The sequence below is a fragment of the Armigeres subalbatus genome, chromosome 2 (assembly GCF_024139115.2).
Source record: "Armigeres subalbatus isolate Guangzhou_Male chromosome 2, GZ_Asu_2, whole genome shotgun sequence".
Taxonomy (NCBI): Eukaryota; Metazoa; Arthropoda; class Insecta; order Diptera; family Culicidae; genus Armigeres; species Armigeres subalbatus.
In genome coordinates, this window is record NC_085140.1 from 11,898,358 (window position 1) to 11,923,133 (window position 24,776).

Genomic DNA, 24,776 nt, shown 5'->3' on the forward strand with positions numbered 1-24,776 from the left:
TAAATCCGTTCCAAATCCAAATCCAATCAAATGCAATTCTAATCCTAATCTAAATCAAATCCAATTCAAATCCAGTCCAAATCCAATCCAAATCCAACCAATGTCTAATCCAAATCCAATCCATATCCAATTAAAATCCATTCCAATCAAATCCAACCAAAATCTAATCCAAATCCTATCTAAATCCAACCCAAATCCAATCCGAATCCATTCCATATTCAATCCAAATCCGTTCCACATCCATTCCAAATCCACTCCAATCAAAATCTAATCCAAATCCGTTCCAAATCCAAATCCAATCAAATACAATTCTAATCCAAATCAAATCCATTCCAAATCCAATCCAAATCTAACCAAAATCTAATCCATATCCAATTCAAATCCATTCCAATCCAATCCAATATGACTTTGTGAATGCTGGCAACGTTTTTTGAGCTTCGTGAATGTTGGATATTTTATCCAACGGGTAATTCCGCTACGACTACTAAGTCAGTAAATTCCAAAATAAACTTCAAGATAATATATTAAGCCTTCCAAACAACTTTGTAGATACGATAGATCTCCATATCTCTCAGATTTCGATAGAAATAGCTTAACTGGTAGTCTCATGTACATTAAAGTCGCTAAGTTATACATTTCAAACTAAATTTATGTTACTCAAAATATATGCTTAAAACCTTGGCATTTGATAGATTGTCAACTTTTTTTCTCGGCAGTCTCCCAGACATGCCTTGTGGTATTGCAAACCACAAACCAGCGGTCTCCCATGCTTTTTTAAACCACAATTAATTTTCCAGCAGTCTTCCAGGCGCGCTTTGTGGTCTCCCATGCTTTTTTAAACCACAATTAATTTTCCAGCGGTCTTCCAGGCGCGCTTTGTGGTTTTCCAAACCACAAACCATTTCCAGCTCTTCCAGGCGCGTTTTGTGATTTTCCAAACCACAATCCACTTTCCAGCGGTCTTTTAGACGCGCTTTGTGATTTTTCAAACCACAATCCATTTTCCAGCGGTCTTCCAGACGCGCTTTGTGATTTTCCAAACCACAATCCATTTTCCAGCGGTCTTCCAGACGCGCTTTGTGATTTTCCAAACCACAATCCATTTTCCAGCGGTCTTCCAGACGCGCTTTGCGATTTTCAAACCACAATCCATTTTCCAGCGGTCTTCCAGACGCGCTTTGTGGTTTTCCAACCCACAATCCATTTCCAGCGGTCTTCTAGACACGCTTTGTGATTTTCAAACCACAACCCATTTTGAAGCGTTCTTCCAGACGCGCTTTGTAGCCATTCAAACCCATTGCCTTGTGTTTTTTTAATCATCAGATATTTTAACACATTAGCACATTACCATTGAATTCAACTCACCTTTTGAAATCAGCTTCAGGATCCAACAAATCTCCTGGCAGGATCGCCAAAATGTGTGGCTCCAAATGGCCGGAGCGAATTGTTATGACAGCAGCTCTCCGTGGGTGCGTGTGCACGCTACGGAGGTCTGACCAGAAGAGGCCGAGTCATGGCTTGCTGCGCGCTGATCGACACGCTGAGGTGTTAATGTAGAATCACACACTGATGGTAATATACTCAAACCCCACACCAACCGCAAGTATACCCTAGAATTAAGTGACGTCCGTAGGGCCCATTCAGAAAATAAATAACTAATGTAGTTAAAATGTAAAAAGGGTACTAGACCTTATCATTTAACGTGCACTGCCTTGGTATAATAGGATCTTGTTTTCGATATCGTTCTCCGTGCTCATAAAGGAGCTTCCACGCCTCTGTTTGCTTTGGTCGTTTCGGGAAAATAGTTCTTTTTTAAGCTTTTGAGTGAAAACGGTGGAAAGGCTTTTTCTTGGAAACCCTTTTTTGCGCGGGTTATCTCTAGGAGGTGTATTCTGCTTTATTCCAATTCCCGGTGGACAGTGAGTTACTTCAAGACTCCTAATTGTAAAAGGGAACACAGTTTGATCAGAAAACTACGACCCTGAAATTCTTATTTACGTTTGTGAATGAGCGGGTTTCAATGTGAAGGCTTCGCCAACATGGACGGCGTCTTTGTATGCAATTGCTATGCACCTCCACGATGGACCGTGGAACGGTTCAGCCATATACCGGATCAGTTAACCGACAAGCTGATCGGACGAAGGCCAGCAGTCATAGCAGGTGACTTTAATGCCTGGGCTGTGGAGTGGGGCAGTAGAGTGACCAACACAAGAGGATATGTGCTGCAGGAAGCTCTAGCGAAGCTAGATGTACGATTGTGCAATGAAGGCTCCGTGAGCACATTTCGGAGAGACGGGAGGGAGCCTATAATTGACATCACATTCTGTTGCCCTTCACTGACGATAAATATGGACTGGGGAGTAAGTGAAGACTACACCCATAGCGACCATCAGGCGGAACGTTTCCGTGTCCGCCAACGAAACCATGGTGAAACGCGGAGAAGGATGACCAGCGAGAGGAAGTGGAAGACGAAAGCCTTCAATAAAGATCTCTCCGTCGAGGCACTTCGATCGGACAGTAGTACCGAGATCGTAAATGCAGTCGAGCTAATAAGGAGAATGGTATCGGCTTTTGATGCAGCAATGCCGCGTAAACTGGAGCCGAGGAGCATTCGGTGTCCAGGTTACTGGTGGAACGAGGGACTCAGTACGCTTCGTGCTGCTTGTCTCAGAGCCAGGAGGCGGGCACAGAGAACGAGAACAGAACCAGCGAGAGAAGAGCGCAAGGCGGCGTTCTGGGAACTAGGACTCTAGAACCGCTTTAAAAAGTTAGACTGTTACAAGGAGTTGTGTCGAGAAGCAGATGCCAACTCGTGGGGGGACGCCTAAAGAGTCGTGATGGCGAAGATGAAGGGTCCGTCGACGCCAGCCAAAAAGTGTCCGGTCAAGTTAAAGAAGATCGTGGAGGGTCTTTTCCCGAAACACGACCCGACCACGTGGCCACCAATACCGTACGGCGAAGAAGAAGAAACAAACGCTGAGTACCAACAATTGTCCAATGAGGAGCTTGCAGAAGCGTCGAAGCGCCTGCAGGCGAAGAAAGTCCCCGGTCTGGATGGAATACCGAACGTGGCATTAAAAGCTGCGCTCGTGGCATGTCCAGATATGTTCAGAACAGTGCTGCAAAGGTCCTGGACGAATGCAACTTCTCAGAAATGTGGAGGATCCAGAGCGCAAACTGTCGAAGATGCAGTTTGGGTTCCGCAAAGGTGTATCGATGGTGGATGCAATTCGGACAGTGCTCGAGAGCGCTGAGAAGATGTCCAAACAGAAGGGAAGAGGAGATCAATATTGCGCAGTCAGTGGTAACAATAGACGTAAAAAATGCATTCAATAGTGCCAGCTTCGAAGCCATCGCATCAGCGCTGCATAGAATGCGGGTCCCTGGTTACCTGTGCGATACCCTGAAGAGCTTCTTTCAGAGCAGAGTGTTGGTGTTTGACACTAACGAAAGGCGTAAGTCGATGCGGGTTACAGCGGGCGTTCCTCGAGGTTCCATTCTCGGTCCAACTCTTTGGAAAGGGATGTACGATGGATTCCTGAGTCTGGGGTTACCTGGAAAATGTAAAATCGTGGGTTTTGCGAACGACGTGTCACTAACGTTGATGGGCGAGACACCTGAAGAAGTAGAGGTGTTGGCGGCGAAGGCGATAGCAATGATCGAGAGCTGGATGAACGGAGTGAAGCTGCAAATAGCTCACCATTAGACGAAGGTGCTATTAGTCAGCAACTGTAATGCGATTCAGCGGATGGAGATCGTCGTTGCAGATGCGATTGCATCCAAGCGATCACTGAAACATCTGGGATTGATGATCGACGACTGGCTAAATTTCAATAACCAGGTCGATTACGTCTGCGATCATGCCAAACGTAGAAGTAGAAGAAGTAGCACCAGACGCCTACTAGCTAGTGTCTCGTCATCGATACTGTGGCATGGAGTCCCTGCTTGGGGTAATGCACTGGAAATCAAGCGGAACTGTAGTAGACTACAAAGTGCGTTCCGGCTGATGGCCATATGAGTCGCGAGCCCCTACAAACGATATCGTTGGAGACAGTATGCGTTATCGCCGGGATGGTCCCTATTTGCATCTGCCAGGTGGAAAATATTGAGTGCTATCAGCGAAAAGGCACGCGAAATGCGAGAAAGATGGAGAGAATCCGTTCAATGGAGAGGTGGCAGCATGAACAGGACAGTACGGACAATGGAAGTTGGACCCACCGACTCATTCCAAACCTGTCAACGTGGATGAACAGGAAGCATGGCGAAGTAAACTTTCACCTGTCACAGTTTATGTCAGGCCACGGCTGCTTCAGGAAGTATTTTCATCGGTTTGGGCATGCTACTACGAGAGGAAAGCAAGTGGAATGCAGTCGACATGGTAGCTACATGGATTTCATCCGAGTTACAGCCCAGTCAACACAAAATCGTATATGATGCAACATAAGATGCTAAAGTGGAGGCGATATACGTACATATTGTATGGGGATGTACCTATATGGCCTCCACTTTAGCATCTTATGTGACATCATATGCGATCTTGTGTTGACTGGGAGAAGAAATGGCGTAACGACCAAAGAGCATCGGTATCGGGAGAACTTCCTTCGTCGGGGAACTCTCCGTCGGCGTAGGCTAGACCCGCCGCCGGGGACTAGACTAGATTTCAATACAACCAGTGAATCGGACGCCCTGCTCCCCTCAATACGGTTGATAAATATGATATTTTGGGTCCAGGTGTGAGAGTCATCTTCCTGGTGTCGGTGGTTGTTGCTCGCGAGGAAATGTCCCGAAAAAAATAAACACATTAAAAATCAGATAATCCACCCAGCGCACATGATATCTTCGTTTTTTTATTATAAAATAAATTGAAAAAAAAAACACATTAGACAGGTTGGAATAACGTGGAGGGTGTATGAGTGTCGTGTCGTTCTTACGTTAGCACGAACCACAAAAATACTTGAGGAATAACACTTTGGGAGATAGATCCTATAGACATATATTTGTTCTTAAGAATGGATATTAGCGTCTGTACCAAGTTCGGTCCAACTGAACAAACAAATTCTGTGTAATAATGATTTATTCAGCTTTATTATCTTCTATGAAAAACCAATATTTCCTCGTATACATTTTGAACGCTCCCTGGGTGTTGATCTGTGCTTCGTACTTTTCCGACGTACTGGTTCAGTGAAACTTTCCGTAATGGTGCCGCTCATACATTCACTTTTTCACAGAAATATGAACTGCAGTACGCATCCGAATGGGCTGTAAGCTTTCATCAGGGGCTCTATACGACACGTTTACGTTCTTCTTTCCTTTCTTCTCTACATAAAACTGCTCATATGTTGATAATTCCAAGCTACCGAAGCTCATATCGCAGATGAAGCGTAAGACCTAGGCCGTATCCTAGATTAGTAGACTGAAGTAAGCTACGCAAATCCGTCGGGCTGCGGTTGTGACGTCGGAAACGACAGCCGAGGGAGCCTCCCCGGCCTCGCTCACTTGCTTTATATCGCCAAACGATTTACAATCCGGAGCCGGAACGCTAGAGAGAAATTCCCTGCCGTGTGCTAAGATTTGAGGCTGCCTTGGGGGCCTGTTGGTGAAAAACCAGGAAAATGAAGTCGTGGCTGCGATACCACCACCGCCCTGGCAGATGGAAGGCACGCAAGAAAGACAAATGTGTTTGATGCTAATTTATCATCTCTGCTATTCACCGGGGGTAGGGCGAGTATTCAGTCGTGGGGTGGAATCTTCGCAACGATGGGAAGGAAGCAGTCCCAGGTTGGTTGGTGGTGAACGAGCTTTTCAAATGTTGGCAGAAACCTATGGCAAAATGAGGAAAGGTTGAACAGCAGAAAGTACAGTTTGCTTTTTGGCGTCATTATTAAGGTGAAACATTTTAGGGTCCATTTTTGTCTTTTTTTATAATTCGCATCAAATAATCCGATTTAATACTGTTCTATTATGCAAAGGACGAATTAGTGTCAATAGCATAATAACTACTTAGCTAAGGAAAACCAAACACATCTTTTTGAGAATATGCGTTACCATCTTGAGATATAGATACCAAAAGGAAATGAAAGTTGAAAATTGAAATAAGAACATTATTGACAAAACAAAATGCTAAGTATTAAAATCTGATGATAGTATGGTTACTAAATTTGATACAGTTAAAATGTTTGGCAAAAACGTCTGATTATAATCATTACTTTCGCCTGTTCTTATTTTTCCTTAATGGATCTATGTTTGTCATTGAAATTCAACGGGTATTTATATTTAATGTTCAAATAATCACTCTCACAATAATTAACTGAATGCTTTTGTTGCCTGTTGTTGCACGAATTTGTATCTCGTGTGGTAATCACGTCTGAAAATAGAGTAAACCTATAATCAATCGACAATTTCAGAAATGCCATCCCACGCCTTTGCTTGCGCTTGCAAGGGAAATTCACCATTCTATTATAAAGACGATTGAAATACGAAAAAATCTACCCACGTTAATGTATTTTTAAATGGAATAAATACTTTACCAGTGTACTGGGGAATCAGTAGTAATACGATGGCTTCTGTAGGGTCTTGAAAGGCAGATACGTAGGCTTCAAACCCTTCCCAGTCCATTTTACGCAAACATAAATTCAAATATGATAATAACTGGAAAGCCTTAAGCTGTATTTCAAATCTTCATATCGAATTAATCGCATTGGGGGGCAATTCAAATTAATTGCTTTACTTTACCTCCAGCAAATTGAAATCATACCGGCACTGAAAAACAATTCAATTTGATTGTCACATCATCATCGGCTTTAGGTCGATCCGACGGCTGTGATAGTTTCTCAGACATTTAAATCAACCCGGATGGAAAACCAGTAAATCGTTTGACATGGAGGCAAGTGGAATTAGATGTGATTCAGCATATGGGGCTTAATGTTCGATCCACAGACGAATATCATAAAATACGGTCAGTGTGTGGTTCAGGCTTATAATATTAATTTCGCATATAATAGTTGTATCGGTGCAAAGTCAGCCGAAAAGGTCAGCTGACGACTGCCACCGTTGACCGTGTTGTAAAAGACTCGACTGTATAATCCCACTACGAAGCTAGGGAGTGTGTTTGCATTTGATTGTCAAAGTCATGGGCCCGGATCGGATGCCACCGTCAGCCAGAGATATGGCAATGATGGGATGGATACTTTGGCCGAATAAATTTCAAAATATTTTGCCTTTTATATGGAATGAATATATTTTGTTTCCGACGAATGCATAATCTCCTTCCCTCGTGCGGTTAGCTTCCATTCGTTTGTTTCTTTGTGTGACTAAATTTTGAAATATGGAAAATACGTTTCTCTCGATCCCAACCACCAACGCTACTCTATTTCATCCCCGGCCAAGCGTGAAGCACGAGTGGGAAATTTGTAGATCGTTATGAATATTCCTATGAAAGCTACTGCCACGCCCTCACTCTCCATAATCCAGGGCATTCATTGTCGTCCCATTCCGTGTCCCGGTGGTGAACCCCACAGGAAAGCTCTTCGCATCTGTTTTATGTCATCCGACAAAATATACGATCCAGATCAAAGAAGCCTCCCCCGCGGCATAGCTTTCCTCCCCCGCAGCTTCGTTGCCAGTCTCGATTGTGTTCTACCACTACTTCAAAGAAGCTTAAATTTTTGACATCAATTTGCATTGTTGGCTTTTTCTCCGTCTTGTTCTTGATGCTCCATAAAATTCCAAGATGAAATCGGCACGGAGGTGCCTCACCTCTTCAGGTTCGAGCCAATCGAAACTCATGTATGTCGTTTGCCTAGTTGTGGAAAGTATAACCTCAAAGTCTGGCCTTCTATCATTCGCATGGCTGGTAGCATGTTTCTTTTATAGTGTCTTATTAACTTACATACAACTAATCACAGAATTTTGAATATTGCTTATCTAGAATCACGTGTGAATAAATCCGTGACGATTGATTTATTACAATAAGATCTTTTTAAAAGAGGTTTTTTAGTTTTGCTTTTCTTGTATACCAACTGCTTCAGACCATAAGCACCTGAAGAAAATTTATCAATGTAATAGATACTTTTTACTTTTTATTTTAAAGGTTATGCATCTTGTACCATACAACTTTTTTATGGTTTCCAAGTGCATCTACTTGGTAGCTCTAATTGACTGGCCAGAGCCCGAACATAAGTTTTGCTTCTACTGGCATCAATACTTAGATGGTCTAGTATTTATTGACCGCTTGAATCAAGATGAATACACAGCTAGGTGTTGCAATGTGCTTAGTTTGTGGAAGAGAAGAAGGCGGGGGTGAAAAATTCATTTTCAGTGCAAAACGACAACAAACCGGCTGGCTCTCCCATACTAAAATCCAAGATGGCTGAATCGTGAATTTGGCAGATTGGAACACCTAGTGGTGTATTCATCTTGGCTTGAATACTATGTGCATACGAAGAACAGCAGTAAGTTTTCCCTTGAAAAAGACCCAATAAACGGGCCGAAACATCGAGCAAAGCAGATACAAACCTGTTTGAATATCTCTATCTGAAAAAGCCTAAAAATCAATATCTTATAGCAGTCTATGCTGTCATCTGGTGGTATTGTTGCCATCTCCAAATATTATTTCTTGAATCAAGATGTATTGAATCATTCTGATAATGCTTATAACATAATGGTTAGGGCCTCAAACTTCGAAAGTCGGAGTAAGAATAGTATGCCCATGCCAATTTCCTGGAGGAACTTCCGGAGGAATTTGTAACATGGTCACTATTTTGTAAATATTATTTTTAGATTTATTGAATATAATCATGAATTTGTACATATAATATGATAAACTAATATTAATATATCCGTTCTATTTATTATTTTTGTTCTTAATGTAAATTTATTTTCTATTTGTAATTATTTATGTTCATTGTTAAATTCACTTGCATCCCATAGTCATTTATGTTTGAGATATTCTTCTTCTTACATCCCCATTACATCCCCACACTGGGACAGAGCCGCCTCGCAGCTTAGTGTTCATTAAGCACTTCCACAGTTATTAACTGCGAGGTTTCTAAGCCAGGTTACCATTTTTGCATTCGTATATCATGTGGCTAGCACGATGATACTTTTATGCCCAGGGAAGTCGAGACAATTTCCAATCCGAAAATCGCGTATTACCGCACGGCTAAGGAGGTTTGAGATATTATATGTACCCATTTCCAAGAAAATGCACTACTTCAAATCCGCATAGCTTGCATTCTAGTCGCCTTCATTAATTAAAGCGTATGCAATCAATCCCACTCCGCTATAAAACACGAGGTGTCAAAGTTCAAATCCGAGCATTGCTCTCTTTTAAAAAGTATAAGAGTCCAAAGATAAATTAAGCGAGACAGGTCATTCAGACGAAAAGGAAAGCGAAAGAAATAGCGCTTTAATCGGTTTACATTCGTGGTTGATGAGAATCGTCGTTTGATCAAGTCGTCCAATTACAATTACTTCACCTACTTCAGTAAAAGATATTACATTCAGTAAAAGAAAAGGTAATTAGTGAAATTGATTGTGTGGAGTTGTTTTTGTTAAATCTAGAGCAACATTTGAAAAGGGCGTAACAGCCAAAATTTATTCCTTCTGATTCTTTGACTACATATATAGAAATATACAGGGTATTCAATAAGTTCGAATACTGTACGCGATGAACGCTTTCTCGGACACCAACATCCAGCAGCAAAACCTGAAGGGGCGTGGTATCGGCTCGCATATGTTGGTAGCCGTTGCAAACAAATCAATTATAAAATAGATGTCCCATTCAGTTTCTGTTTATTCTGTATTCAAACATTGTAATCTTAACACTAATAAAGTGAGTGAAAAAGGAAGTAGTGTTTTTTCTTCAAGAAGAAGAAGATTTCCGAGAGGCGGTGTAGCGGAAGCAACGTCTTGATGCGAGCTTCGCCCGAGGCTTTGGGACAGAATGTCGAAAGACAAAAGGTCGAAGGACAAAAGGTCGACGGACAAAAGGTCGAAGAGACAAAAGGTCGATGGGACAAAAGGTCGAAGGGACAAAAGGTCGAAAGAACAAAACGGTCGACGGGACAAAAGGTCGACGGGACAAAAGGTCGAGGGGACAAAACGTCGACGGGACAAAAGGTCGAAGGGACAAAAAGTCGAATGGACAAAATTTAAAAATCTATAATTCTGTATACATGAAAAATACTAAATATACGACAAGTTTGAAAACATGTTTCTGAAAAAAAATTTAGCTTGTTACATTTCCCAGAGATTTCTCCTTCTTTATTTCATGGGCAGTTCTTTAACCAATTCACGGTGAATATTCAACAGCCAGGCCGAGCATTATATGATTTTGATTAGTTCTCGGGACGAGAACTGAAAAATGTTTGAGTGAAATACGTTGGTTTTGGTATCTTTGATTCAGTGTCGTATAATTAATTATTTCACCAACGCGACTTCCTATACATTTCTATACATTTCATTCCGATATCGATCATGGAGAATCAGAAGTCTCTTGTGTAAATGTGTGTCAAATTCATTTTCCACTCATCATCATGTATTAGATGGGAATATTATTGGTTTTAATTCAACGTGGCGTTATTATTGGTTTTAAATAAGAAATAAACACTGAATCATGTACACAAAGACTGGCCTTAAGCCGTACATAACAGTTTACATTATGCACATTATTCGGTGATTCAGCCGTACGAATCGTTTTAACACTCAAACATGCGTGATGTTTTATATTGTACAACATTACGAAAAAATCTCTCTTATGGTACACAGCATGAACGATCCTGCATTAGTGTTTCAGGATAAAATCATGATTGTGCATATGCAAGCACTCGGAGTATTCGAGAAACGGGTGCTGAGGACCATCTTTGGCGGTGTACAAAAAGACGGTGTGTAGCGACGAACAATGAACCACGAGCAAGCCCAGCTCTACGGCGAACCCAGTATCCAGAAGGTAGCTAAAGCCGGAAGGGTACGATGGGCAGGGCATGTTGCAAGAATTCCGTACAACTACCCTGCAAAGATGGTGTTAGCTACCGATCCGGCAGATACGAGACGGTATGGAGCACAGCGAGCGAGGTGGGCAGACCAAGTGTAAAACGACTTGGCCTGCGTGGGGCGCATTCGAGGCTGGAGAGATGCGGTATCGAACCTTGAGTTAACGTCGTTGCCGACCGGACTTTGTGAATTTCCATCGACGTTCCCATCGGTGTCAGCATTTTGGAGTTGGCAACATCGAGGCGCATCAGCAGAACCAGGTGAACGATATCGAGGGCGATCATCAAACCTGTACCTACCGAGCCAGTGCAGACTTAGCATACATGTAATGTAGTTAAGTTAAGGATAATAAATCAGTTGGTTGTGTACAGTGAAGGTAGTGAGACGTTTGTTTTTTTTTTTAAACAGAACTCCGTATTCTCGAATTATTAACTCGTGTATTGTGGCGTCAAATTGTTGATTCAGTGGTTTCTGTTTAGATGTAAGCTAAATAAATGAACGAATGTGCTTATGCATATTGCATATTAGTGGCAGAGTTTTGTGTAGAAATTAGAGTCTAGAGAAATTAGGTCTTATATTACATTTTCCTTGTGCTGAATTTGTTGAAAACATGGGCCAACCTGACCCTTATTTGGCCAAGTGTCACCCCCGATGACGGTACTCACATCATAGATTTCATTTGTTTTGTTCTCAATACTATGGCTTTTCAATTTTAACCAATTTTGTAATTTCGACCTTTTGTCCCTTCGACTTTTTGTCCTTTCGACATTTTGTCCCGTCGACCTTTTGTTCATTCGACCTTTTGTCCCGTCGACCTTTTGTCCCTTCGACCTTTTGTCCATTCGACCTTTTGTCCTTCGACCTTTTGTCTGTCGACCTTTTGTCCCTCGACCTTTTGTCATAGATTCTCGCCCGACCCGGTGAACGTGCATCTTGCAAGCGGCAAGAGGAGAATCATCTCGAACATCGCGGAGCGGAGTGAGCATTGACGGAGCGGAGCAAGTCGTGACGTGTGCTGTCGGTGGATCGCTGGGGGCGGATGCCGAAAAAGAGTTAATATAATTTTCTGAAGCCATTTTGGCTTTCGGCATTGCTCCTGGCGCATTCATTGCACATTTCGTCGGGTGTGGCGTTTGCAGCAGTGGTGTGTGTCGGTACAGGAAGTGCCGTGGTCCTTCAAGAGAGCCGATTGGTGGTGGTGGTTGTGTGGAGCACGACTGTCAGTGGGTGGTGGCTGGTGATCGTATCAATGGTGGATACGACCGTCGGTCCGGATCATCGTTATCGGTGGCTGTGTTAGAGGAGAACATAGCTGTCGGTTGGAATTTCTGGTAGCTGTGGTGTGTGCGTGTACAGCTATCGGTCATACGTCGTTCTACTGCTGGCGGCTTCGAGGTGGTTTGCAGCTGGTGGTACTTCCCGTCGCAGTCGGTGGCTCATCACAAGGTAAGCGTTCCCTCCAACTCCATATTGGGTGAATGTGCAACGATAGGTGGTGCTTAAGGTACGAGTGTGAGAGACTTGTATACCCAACAAATACAAATGTTTGATCATTGTGTTTGTAAGCCCAATGTACATATTCTGTATAAGTATTGGTGTCAGCTTTAGCGGTATATATATACGCTAACGGATGTGTGTGGTGTTGAAATTCTGTCACTTGTTGTTTGTTTATTACGCGCGGTGAAAATGGATTGGGGCATTGTAAATAGCATTTTTTGAAGGTCAAGATCATTGCGGTGTACTACAAAACTGAGATTTTGGGGAAGATTGATACCCCCAGTGGCCCGGAGATAAGACGGAGATCAGCCCTACGTGTTCCAATAGGACGATAACCCTTTATACACGGAAAATGCGATTTAAGCCTTATATGGGGACAATTTCATCGACTTTTTGGACAAAACTTTGTGACCTCCCAGCTTTCCGGATTTGAACCCTCTTAACTTTCTTGTTTGGTCCTTTATTATGTTAAAGCTGTACGAATACAAGGTCAGTAGGACCAGTTCAAGATGTAATTCTCAAAATCTGGTACGAAATGCTCATGCAGACCGTGCGTGCCGCTTGCGATGGATTTCAGAAACGTTTGAAGCTTGTTAAGAAGTACAAAATAGAGGTCATTCCAGAAGAAATGTTACAAACGTTCCTTATAAACAATACTTTCAATGAAATCTAACCGGGAAAAGAAATAATTTAATTACAATTTTTAAACATTTTTTGAAAGTGTATTCGAACTTATTGAACACCCTGTATGTAGACGAGAAATTAGAAGGAATAAATTTTGGCTGTTACGCCCTTTTCAAATGTTGGTCTAGAAATGTGTCGAACAGCCGTTCGACGGCTTTTTATTTAGGAATCGCTTCTAGCGATCCACGGTCCAAACCCGGCACACCGCAACAACCAGCTAAACGCGCCTCTCGACCCCACGCTTAAAGGTGCAGAAGTCCCGGCTTGAGGGGAAAGCAGGAAGGGAACCACTGTTCCGACAGAGTGGCCAACATAAGTTTTGCCTTCGCTACGACACGCAGCGAAACCAAAGCCAAGCCATCGACGATCCCCATCGTCGTTATCTGCGCCATCTTTCTTCAGCGCGAGCTTCAGTACCCGTTCGGGACCAACCACCGGCTGGGAATTTCCGTTGCGCATCAATTTACCACACTTGGAGTGGTCGTCGCTTTTCTCCACATCGAAACTCCGCAATATTCGCATTTGGCACGGTTGCCGCAATAACATCGTTCCGTCAGCGGCCGCCGGTACAACTCTACTATACCTCCAGCAATCCTCCGCTACCGGACAAAGGGTACCGTGAGTACAAAGCCAAACCATTATTAACGCATTTGCCCACAAGTACACGCGGCGCTCCTCACAGGAAACGACGCACCGCATTTTTTGCTGCCCGTATACTCGGTTCTTATGGGGAGATACCATTGCGGCGTTTCCTGAGGTGCGGTTGTTCCTTTAGAATGTGATACGCCGCGTGGAATCTTGTGCAAATGCGCTATTGGAAACACTACAACGGCCATGCGGTGTATCGTATTGACAGCACCCTACAATAACAAAACGCATGCGTTAAACTCCACACACTAATACTGAGCTCGAAGATCGACGATGATCGATAGTAGAAGATAGACATCGATAGAAGCCAGAAATCCGCACACACAGTAGAGAAAGATAGAGAAGAGGTAGAAGAGAAGAGAAGAAGGAACACAAAACATAAATAAAACCTAGTCAGGCACGGTCAGACGGTCATTTTGGAAGTGGCACTTAAACCGTCTATTTTCGGAGTCGGGAACGGGACGGGAAAAGGGAAAAACCTTTAGCCGTATTTAATTCCTGGAGGAGCTTTCGTAGGAACTCTTGGAGGAACTTCCGGAGGAATTCCTGGAGGAACTTCCGGAGGAATTCCTGGAGGAACTTCCGGAGGAATTCCTGGAGGAACTTCCGGAGGAATTCCTGGAGGAACTTCCGGAGGAATTCCTGGAGGAACTTCCGGAGGAATTCCTGGAGGAACTTCCGGAGGAATTCCTGGAGGAACTTCCGGAGGAATTCCTGGAGGAACTTCCGGAGGAATTCCTGGAGGAACTTCCGGAGGAATTCCTGGAGGAACTTCCGGAGGAACTTCCGGAGGAATTCCTGGATGAACTTCCAGAAGAAATCCTGGAAGAACTTCGGAGGAATTCCTGGAGGAACATTCGGAGGAATTCCTGGAGGAACATTCGGAGGAATTCCTTGAGGAACTTCCGGAGGAATTCCTGGAGGAACTTCCTGGAGGAATTCCTGGAGGAACTTCCCGAGGAATTCCTGGAGGAACTTCCGAAGGAAATCCTGGAGGAACTTCCGAAGGAAATCCTTGAGGAACTTCCGGAGGATTTCCTGAAGGAATTTCAAAATAATTCCAAGAGGAATTTCCAGAGGAATTCTTGGAAAAACTTCGGGAGGAATTTCTGGAGGAACTCCCTGAGGAATTCTTGGAGGAACTTTCTAAAGGAACTTCTGGTGGAACTTACGGAGGAACTTCTGGAGAAACTTCCGGAGAAATTCCTAGAGGAACTTCCGGAGGAATTCCTGGAGGAACTTCCGGAGGAATTCCTGGAGGAACTTCCGGAGGAATTCCTGGAGGAACTTCCGGAGGAATTCCTGGAGGAACTTCCGGAGGAATTCCTGGAGGAACTTCCGGAGGAATTCCTGGAGGACCTTCCGGAGGAATTCCTGGAGGAACTTTCGGAGGAATTCCTGGAGGAACTTCCGGAGGAATTCCTGGAGGAACTTCCGGAGGAATTCCTGGAGGAACTTCCGGAGGAATTCCTGGAGGAACTTCCGGAGGAATTCCTGGAGGAACTTCCGGAGGAATTCCTGGAGGAACTTCCGGAGGAATTCCTGGAGGAACTTCCGGAGGAATTCCTGGAGGAACTTCCGGAGGAATTCCTGGAGGAACTTCCGGAGGAATTCCTGGAGGAACTTCGGGAGGAATTTCTGGAGGAACTTCCGGAGGAATTCCTGGAGGAACTTCCGGAGGAATTCCTGGAGGAACTTCCGGAGGAATTCCTGGAGGAACTTCCGGAGGAATTCCTGGAGGAACTTCCGGAGGAATTCCTGGAGGAACTTCCGGAGGAATTCCTGGAGGAACTTCCGGAGGAATTCCTGGAGGAACTTCCGGAGGAATTCCTGGAGGAACTTCCGGAGGAATTCCTGGAGGAACTTCCGGAGGAATTCCTGGAGGAACTTCCGGAGGAATTCCTGGAGGAACTTCCGAGGAATTCCTGGAGGAACTTCGGAGGAATTCCTGGAGGAACTTCGGAGGAATTCCTGGAGGAACTTCCGGAGGAATTCCTGGAGGAACTTCCGGAGGAATTCCTGGAGGAACTTCCGGAGGAATTCCTGGAGGAACTTCCGGAGGAATTCCTGGAGGAACTTCCGGAGGAATTCCTGGAGGAACTTCCGGAGGAATTCCTGGAGGAACTTCCGGAGGAATTCCTGGAGGAACTTCTGGAGGAATTCCTGGAGGAACTTCCGGAGGAATTCCTGGAGGAACTTCCGGAGGAATTCCTGGAGGAACTTCCGGAGGAATTCCTGCAGGAACTTCCGGAGGAATTCCTGCAGGAACTTCCGGAGGAATTCCTGGAGGAACTTCCGGAGGAATTCCTGGAGGCACTTCCGGAGGAATTCCTGGAGGAACTTCCGGAGGAATTCCTGGAGGAACTTCCGGAGGAATTCCTGGAGGAACTTCCGGAGGAATTCCTGGAGGAACTTCCGGAGGAATTCCTGGAGGAACTTCCGGAGGAATTCCTGGAGGAACTTCCGGAGGAATTCCTGGAGGAACTTCCGGAGGAATTCCTGGAGGAACTTCCGGAGGAATTCCTGGAGGAACTTCCGGAGGAATTCCTGGAGGAACTTCGGGAGGAATTTCTGGAGGAACTTCCGGAGGAATTTCTGGAGGAACTTCCGGAGGAATTCCTGGAGGAACTTCGGGAGGAATTTCTGGAGGAACTTCCGGAGGAATTCCTGGAGGAACTTCCGGAGGAATTCCTGGAGGAACTTCCGGAGGAATTCCTGGAGGAACTTCCGGAGGAATTCCTGGAGGAACTTCCGGAGGAATTCCTGGAGGAACTTCCGGAGGAATTCCTGGAGGAACTTCCGGAGGAATTCCTGGAGGAACTTCCGGAGGAATTCCTGGAGGAACTTCCGGAGGAATTCCTGGAGGAACTTCCGGAGGAATTCCTGGAGGAACTTCCGGAGGAATTCCTGAGGAACTTCCGAGGAATTCCTGGAGGAACTTCCGGAGGAATTCCTGGAGGAACTAATTCCTGGAGGAACTTCCGGAGGAATTCCTGGAGGAACTTCCGGAGGAATTCCTGGAGGAACTTCCGGAGGAATTCCTGGAGGAACTTCCGGAGGAATTCCTGGAGGAACTTCCGGAGGAATTCCTGGAGGAACTTCCGGAGGAATTCCTGGAGGAACTTCAGGAGGAATTTCTGGAGGAACTTCCGGAGGAATTCCTGGAGGAACTTCAGGAGGAATTTCTGGAGGAACTTCCGGAGGAATTCCTGGAGGAACTTCCGGAGGAATTCCTGGAGGAACTTCCGGAGGAATTCCTGGAGGAACTTCCGGAGGAATTCCTGGAGGAACTTCCGGAGGAATTCCTGGAGGAACTTTCGGAGGAATTCCTGGAGGAACTTCCGGAGGAATTCCTGGAGGAACTTCCGGAGGAATTCCTGGAGGAACTTCCGGAGGAATTCCTGGAGGAACTTCCGGAGGAATTCCTGGAGGAACTTCCGGAGGAACTTCGGGAGGAATTTCTGGAGGAACTTCCGGAGGAATTCCTGGAGGAACTTCCGGAGGAATTCCTGGAGGAACTTCCGGAGGAATTTCTGGAGGAACTTCCGGAGGAATTCCTGGAGGAACTTCGGGAGGAATTCCTGGAGGAACTTCCGGAGGAATTCCTGGAGGAACTTCCGGAGGTATTCCTGGAGGAACTTCCGGAGGAATTCCTGGAGGAACTTCCGGAGGAATTCCTGGAGGAACTTCCGGAGGAATTCCTGGAGGAACTTCCGGAGGAATTCCTGGAGGAACTTCCGGAGGAATTCCTGGAGGAACTTCCGGAGGAATTCCTGGAGGAACTTCCGGAGGAATTCCTGGAGGAACTTCCGGAGGAATTCCTGGAGGAACTTCCGGAGGAATTCCTGGAGGAACTTCCGGAGGAATTCCTGGAGGAACTTCCGGAGGAATTCCTGGAGGAACTTCCGGAGGAATTCCTGGAGGAACTTCCGGAGGAATTCCTGGAGGAACTTCCGGAGGAATTCCTGGAGGAACTTCCGGAGGAATTCCTGGAGGAACTTCCGGAGGAATTCCTGGAGGAACTTCCGGAGGAATTCCTGGAGGAACTTCCGGAGGAATTCCTGGAGGAACTTCCGGAGGAATTCCTGGAGGAACTTCCGGAGGAATTCCTGGAGGAACTGCCGGAGGAATTCCTGGAGGAACTGCCGGAGGAATTCCTGGAGGAACTTCCGGAGGAATTCCTGGAGGAACTTCCGGAGGAATTCCTGGAGGAACTTCCGGAGGAATTCCTGGAGGAACTTCCGGAGGAATTCCTGGAGGAACTTCCGGAGGAATTCCTGGAGGAACTTCCGGAGGAATTCCTGGAGGAACTTCCGGAGGAATTCCTGGAGGAACTTCCGGAGGAATTCCTGGAGGAACTTCCGGAGGAATTCCTGGAGGAACTTCCGGAGGAATTCCTGGAGGAACTTCCGGAGGAATTCCTGGAGGAACTTCCGGAGGAATTCCTGGAGGAACTTCCGGAGGAATTCCTGGAGGAACTTCCGGAGGAATTCCTGGAGGAACTTCCGGAGGAATTCCTGGAGGAACTTCCGGAGGAATTCCTGGAGGAACTTCCGGAGGAATTCCTGGAGGAACTTCCGGAGGAATTCCTGGAGGAACTTCCGGAGGAATTCCTGGAGGAACTTCGGAGGAATTCCTGGAGGAACTTCCGGAGGAATTCCTGGAGGAACTTCCGGAGGAATTCCTGGAGGAACTTCCGGAGGAATTCCTGGAGGAACTTCCGGAGGAATTCCTGGAGGAACTTCCGGAGGAATTCCTGGAGGAACTTCGGAGGAATTCCTGGAGGAACTTCCGGAGGAATTCCTGGAGGAACTTCCGGAGGAATTCCTGGAGGAACTTCCGGAGGAATTCCTGGAGGAACTTCCGGAGGAATTCCTGGAGGAACTTCCGGAGGAATTCCTGGAGGAACTTCCGGAGGAGTTCCTGGAGGTGCTTCTGGAGGAATCCCTGGAGGAGCTTCTGGAGGAATCCCTGGAGGAACTTCCGGAGGAATGCTTGGTGGAGCTTCTGGAGGAATTACTGCAATGCCGAAAAATCCCCGGTGCTAAACCCAAGCAGTCGATAGCATCCAATAATATAATGTACATATGCACATTAGAGTTTTTCAAAACATTGTAAATTAATGGAATCTATATTCGTAGCGATGGTAGACTAGACGGAATAAGTGCGAAACTGTGTTCGACCTACAACAACAACAAATCTGTTCCAGCTGTTTTGCTCTACCCGAGCAGAAGAAATTACCTCAATAATACCTCATTCTGTTATTGATATCACACTCTGTTATGAACTAGCCTTGAATAAGAGGTAAAATACACTAAAAATAATATACTTCAGGCATAACATACTCTGTTATTACAATACCCAACGCATCACATATTATTATTCGTACCTAAAGTATTTAGGATATAAATGTTTGGTATATTATCTCTTATGCCAGGCTAATTCATAACAGAGTATGGTATCGAAATCGTCGCTCCTGCTCTGGTTGAGGTAAAGACAGATACAGTGAGACAACATGGTCTTGTTTATTGCTGTTTTTCATGGCAAATAAAAACTGTCCAAAAACTACCGGCCAACAGCGAATAGTTCAAAAATTAAATCCCCATTATTCCATTAATCCATTATTTTTCGCTGTTCTCAACCAACCCTGCATTTAATCTGTGGATAGTGAAAGCTTGCAGCAAAAATAATCGCTATCTATTTTCTTGTGCTCCAATTTCTTCCAACCAAACCAAATCGGTGTATATCCCAAGCTCTTTCTTCTAAGCGCCGCCGTCATCGGTCTGCTTGGCCATTGACTATAACTTGAAGATGACATCTTTCTGCGACTGCCAACGCCGGCCGCTTTTCAACCAAGAGACCCGGATCCTGTGATATCACAAGGGCAAACAAGGAGCAAACATTATTTCATGAAAATTTTGAGACATTATTCATGCCCTGTGCCAATTCATTGTATGAATAATTTATAGGAAGTGCGGTTCGTTGGTCGATCCCAAGCCACTGAGCTGTGGAGGAGCGCCATGACAAAGTTTACGACCAGATCGCTCTTCCGACGGAATCTCGTACCCGTTCCGACAACGGTTATCAATCAAAAACCACTTCTCCTAATTATACTTTTGTAACGCATGTAGGAAGTAATCCTTAAGCTTCGAAAAATCTTCAATTTTTCACCAAAATATGATGCCGCCCCCTGTCGCTCTCGAATTGAGCAATCTCCACGTCATACCATAAATTGCGCACAAATTTACAATGTGTCAGGGCATAAAACAATTTTACCACAATTTTAAACGTTATCATTACCACTCTGTGTAAGCTTCCCGAGGAACATCCATAATCAGCGGTCGTGCATCCTTGTGGTGCGGAAGACGTCTTCTCCGTTTTGCATCCCGGCAGGCACAATTTCTTGATGTTTGTCCTCGTTTTTTATTTTGTTGGAGACGTACATATGTTTCTCCTCCTAGCATGAGTAATAACATACTCGGCCCGACTGTTGTGGGCAGGGATAGGGAGGCACGCCGTATGGCAGTTCGTACGGTGAAAACAGACCACATCCTCGCACGAAAACTGATAAAATGCAAACGAGCCGTATGTCGTTCTTGGTTCGCACTCGAGAGCCCCGGCAGAACAGGGCAGAGCAGCTGGAGCCAATGTCACTTTAAGACCCGAGAACATATACGAGCCGGCAGATAGACAACAACGCAAATGGGTTCTGCGGGGGAGGGTAAATTTATTCGCATGCACGAAATTCTTTTTATTGACACTTAATTTTTTATTCTCGCACGCAACATAGCATAGGTTTTTTGGGACACGGTGCAGTAATATAGTAGAGTAAGTTAAAACCTTGGTTTGATTCAAATGTGATCCATTGGCGTTCAACGGTACGGTAAAGAAGGTCTTGAACATTTCTAGTGAGTCATGCGATATGAAAGTAAATGTTATTACTTTCCGTAGATATTAGTCCAGCTTCCTGCATTCTATCAATATTTTTATGGTTTTTGTTTGGTATGTTTATTGATATAACATACAAACTAGTGATGGTAGGAAAACTGACTGCCTCGACAGTTTATTGTGTACACCCAATATTTTTTTTACACGGTTGGTATTCTTTAATTTTCCGGTTAACCTGATTTTTCACAGCTTTTTAAATACCACCTGAATTTTCTTTGATTTTTTGTGATTTTTTTCATGGGGTTAACTCATAGTTTCATCGACGCTGAAGGTCGTAATCAACTAAAACCCACCCGTGTAAAAAAAGAATCGGGTGTAATACAGAAAAAAATGTTATGTTTGCTTTGTCCTGATTTTATCTGATGATAAAATCCGTCGAGCTATGTGTGAAACACTAAAGATGTTTTGACAGTAGAGACTAGTCATAGTAAAAATTGTGGTGAAAATATTCCGCTACATTCTGAAACATTTTTCTTTTATTCTAAAACTTGTTGTGTTTAATTTTAAAATTAAGATTGTAATCCTTTATTCGACGAATTGACTGAAAAGTCTAATTTTATTTTCCAGTGGGGGAGGGGTTTCGAACCATCTTAAGAACCTTCCCCGTTCCCAAAACCTCTACATACAAATTTTCATGCCAATCGGCTCAGTAGTTTCCGAGCCTATAAGGGTCAGACAGACAGAAATTCTTTTTCATGTACATAGATCGAATGCCACTTGGTCGAAGGCCATTAGGCCGAGAGTTGTTTGGTCGAACTAACCATTAGGCCGAAAGTCATTTGGCCGAATAGGTCATTTCGTCGAATAATCCATTTGGCCGAATAGGTCATTTGGATTTGGATTCTACGTCCTTTGTCCACGATCCCCCTACGTATGCCACCGCGCGTTGTTGTAAATCCTGTGTACAGCTTGTAATAGTACTGCGTCCGAACTTGGTCAACCTCACTATTGAACCCACGACAGACTTCCCACAAATCACACCAAGGAAATACAAAACCGGTCAACCAAACTGGTGGAGTTTTGAATCGCGGCACGAAAGCGAACTAGCTTGTTTGCTTGCTAAATGAAGACTGCTTGGTTATAATGAACAAAGGATCATAATGAACAAAGAATTGGGCACACATGCACGCTAAAAATGAACTACTCAAAATTGAGTCGAGTCCGACTCATTTTCATTAAAAACGGGACAACTCAAAATTTGAGTAAAAGATACTACTTCAATAAAATGATGATTGCACTTAAACTAGGAGTCTGTTTGTCGTAAAATGCACTTAGATAGATAAACTTGATTCGCATCTGTCGTATTAAAAATTGATGATGCCTCACTTTCGCGAAATCATCATTTTATTGAAGTAGTATCTTTTACTCAAATTTTGAGTTGTCCCGTTTTTAATGAAAATGAGTCGGATTCGACTCAATTTTGAGTAGTTCATTTTTAGCGTGTGCCCGGCTAATTATATGTATAAGGTAAGCATATGCGGTATTTCGAAAAATTTCGTTTTAGGGCATTCGAAACGAAATTCCGCGGAATTCCGTGGAATTTGAGTATGGCGAAATCTGATATTCTGATTTCGTTTCGTATCGTAAAATTTGGAAAATTTCGACTGAAAAATCATACTTGTAACGAAATTTAACGGAATTTCGCGGAATTTCGAAATTAATTTTTAATAATTAATTTTTTTAAACATAAAAAAATTCGGCTGCGCCGCTGAATAAATCATTCAAACTCTACTCAAAAATTTATACATATAAATTTCTGCACTAAATCTCACTACGTAATACAATTCTGTATCTTCAGCAGTAACGCATTCAGGTTTCCACTTGAAAATTTCTTCAATGTTTTGTTGAAAGTGTTCAAGTATAAATCGTAATGCATATCTGTAAATAAGTGACGTAAAGTGACGTAAAAATAATTTGTACATCTCATCGTTTTGGTATGCTCTATTTTTAATTAAGTTGACTGAGTTGTGTAAATAAAAAGTAATTTTTTTTCGTTCATTTTGGAGGCTCAATTGCCGTGAAGCGTTACGGAGCCGAGATCAGGTTAAATATTACATTTCTTGATTCTTATACATAGTGTTAGTTTTGGGTAAATGTAATGTATTATGAGGCGATTGTTCGATCTGTGCTTTAGTTGTGGAAACTTTTCGGTAAGAGAAATATTACTCACTGATCTACTGAGTATTGTTTGTTTTCCGTTGTCTTTTGAACGTATTCAGTTTGAACAACCATTGTTTGAAAATAGTGTGATGGAGATGGTGACATTTCAGAAGTTTTCCTGATTTAGTAGATTTTTGGATCTTTGCAGATTTAAGAATGCTCATAATTTGGGGCATTCTTTGATATCTTATTTATTTTAGATTCTGGAACTGATTCAGATCCATCCGATTTAGATCATTTAAACTTAACTTAAACTTAACTTAAACTGACTTAAGCTTTAACCTCCAGATATTTTTGATTCCGTATATCATGCACGCAAAAAAGCAATCATGTACTCGTGAACTAACGAGTTCACGGTGTATTTTAAGTCACGGATTCGGGAAAATCAATCACTTTTTCTGGAACGTTCTGGAAAACGTGACTGAAGCTCCTGAATACATGACTTATCACTTATCGCGATGCATTTTTGCTGGTTCACGAATTCGGGAACCTTTTTTTTGCGTGTGGAAATCTAGAATTTTCTCACATTTTCCAGATCCTGCAGATCCAGATTATTCAAATGCTTCAAAGTTGCATCGGTTTTCTGTTACAATCGTGCCGGTGCGGCGTGCTTTCCATAGGGCAGTTTGTTGTTAGTTTGGACGTGCTGCTGGTTTTAAAAGTTAATATTTAGCAATTAACGTAAATGTCTGCGTTTGAGTTTGTTGGCATAAAAGGCCTTTACATTATTCTCAAGGTCTGCAAAGATCTAATTTTTAGTATTATATTCATTTTTTGTCATTTTTTTAAATCTATTTTTTTAAGTGAAAACTTTTGTGTTTGAATCTTTCGCTTCTCTACAATAAATAATGGATAGAAAGGAAGATAAACATAGAGTTTTGAAACACATTGTTTGGAAGATTATGTATCAAATTAATTTGGTTACACTGGCCACATCCTCGTCAGAGCTACCAATTGAATAGTAACATTGCCGTCTCGATTTAATTGTCACATCATGTACTAGCTTTCAGCAAACACGTACAGTTTTGACTCAAATTCCGAACACTCTTGAATTCTTTTGCAATCTTGATCCTCAGTACAAAAAAACGATGAAAACTTTAGTTTTAGGGCGCTAAAACGCCAGTGTTCGGGATTTGAGTTGTTTAGATACTCAAAATTATACTCAAGTTTTCTATTTTCTCTTAATTATTCAAATCTGTTACAGATTTATTTGCATTCCATCTCAAATGGCAATGCAACGCAAGCAGGCTGAACCCGTGACTGTCCCGCATGATCCGGGACTGGCCAATGTAACCTAATGCCTACATGCAGATAACATGATGGTGTTGCTAGAGTAAGCAGCTATTGTTTTTAAGGCTCGACTCCCACCACAGCGTATTATAGATTTTTTCTAATTGTTCTCAGTTCTCACACGAAATGAGTGAGAGGTGAAGTGATGAAAAAAGGTTTTCATCTAGCAGTAACGATTTTCGTTTATCTTCCAAGGCATAAAGAAAAGTGATGGATGAAAAATGTCCCTCGCTATAACCAAAAAAATGCTCGGCTTATATTCCCAACGGAGCTCAGTAAACATTTGGAAAAAGTCGAGTTTCCTACTGCAACCAACAGCTTTCATACTGCTTAGATCTGTTGAAAAGACCATTTTGGAAAGTTTTACAAATTCAATAATTCTTCATGAACTTGGTTGAAAATTTTCCTAGAGACTGTATTCAAGATGTTAATTGAAATGGAGGGGTGGCACTTTGAATCTGTAATATTTTTCAAAATGGTAAACAGATCCAATCAATATGAAATCTGTTCATTGCAGTTACAAAATTAATTTTCTTCGCGAAATTTTTTATTTGTTT

General features: G+C 43.4%; 1 protein-coding gene across 1 annotated transcript in view; it reads right to left on the reverse strand.

Annotated features, from left to right (window-relative positions):
* LOC134217768 (uncharacterized) overlaps positions 1-24,776 on the reverse strand; it is a 529,775-nt gene that overhangs the window by 428,938 nt on the left and 76,061 nt on the right. The gene's annotated exons all lie outside the window — the stretch shown is intronic.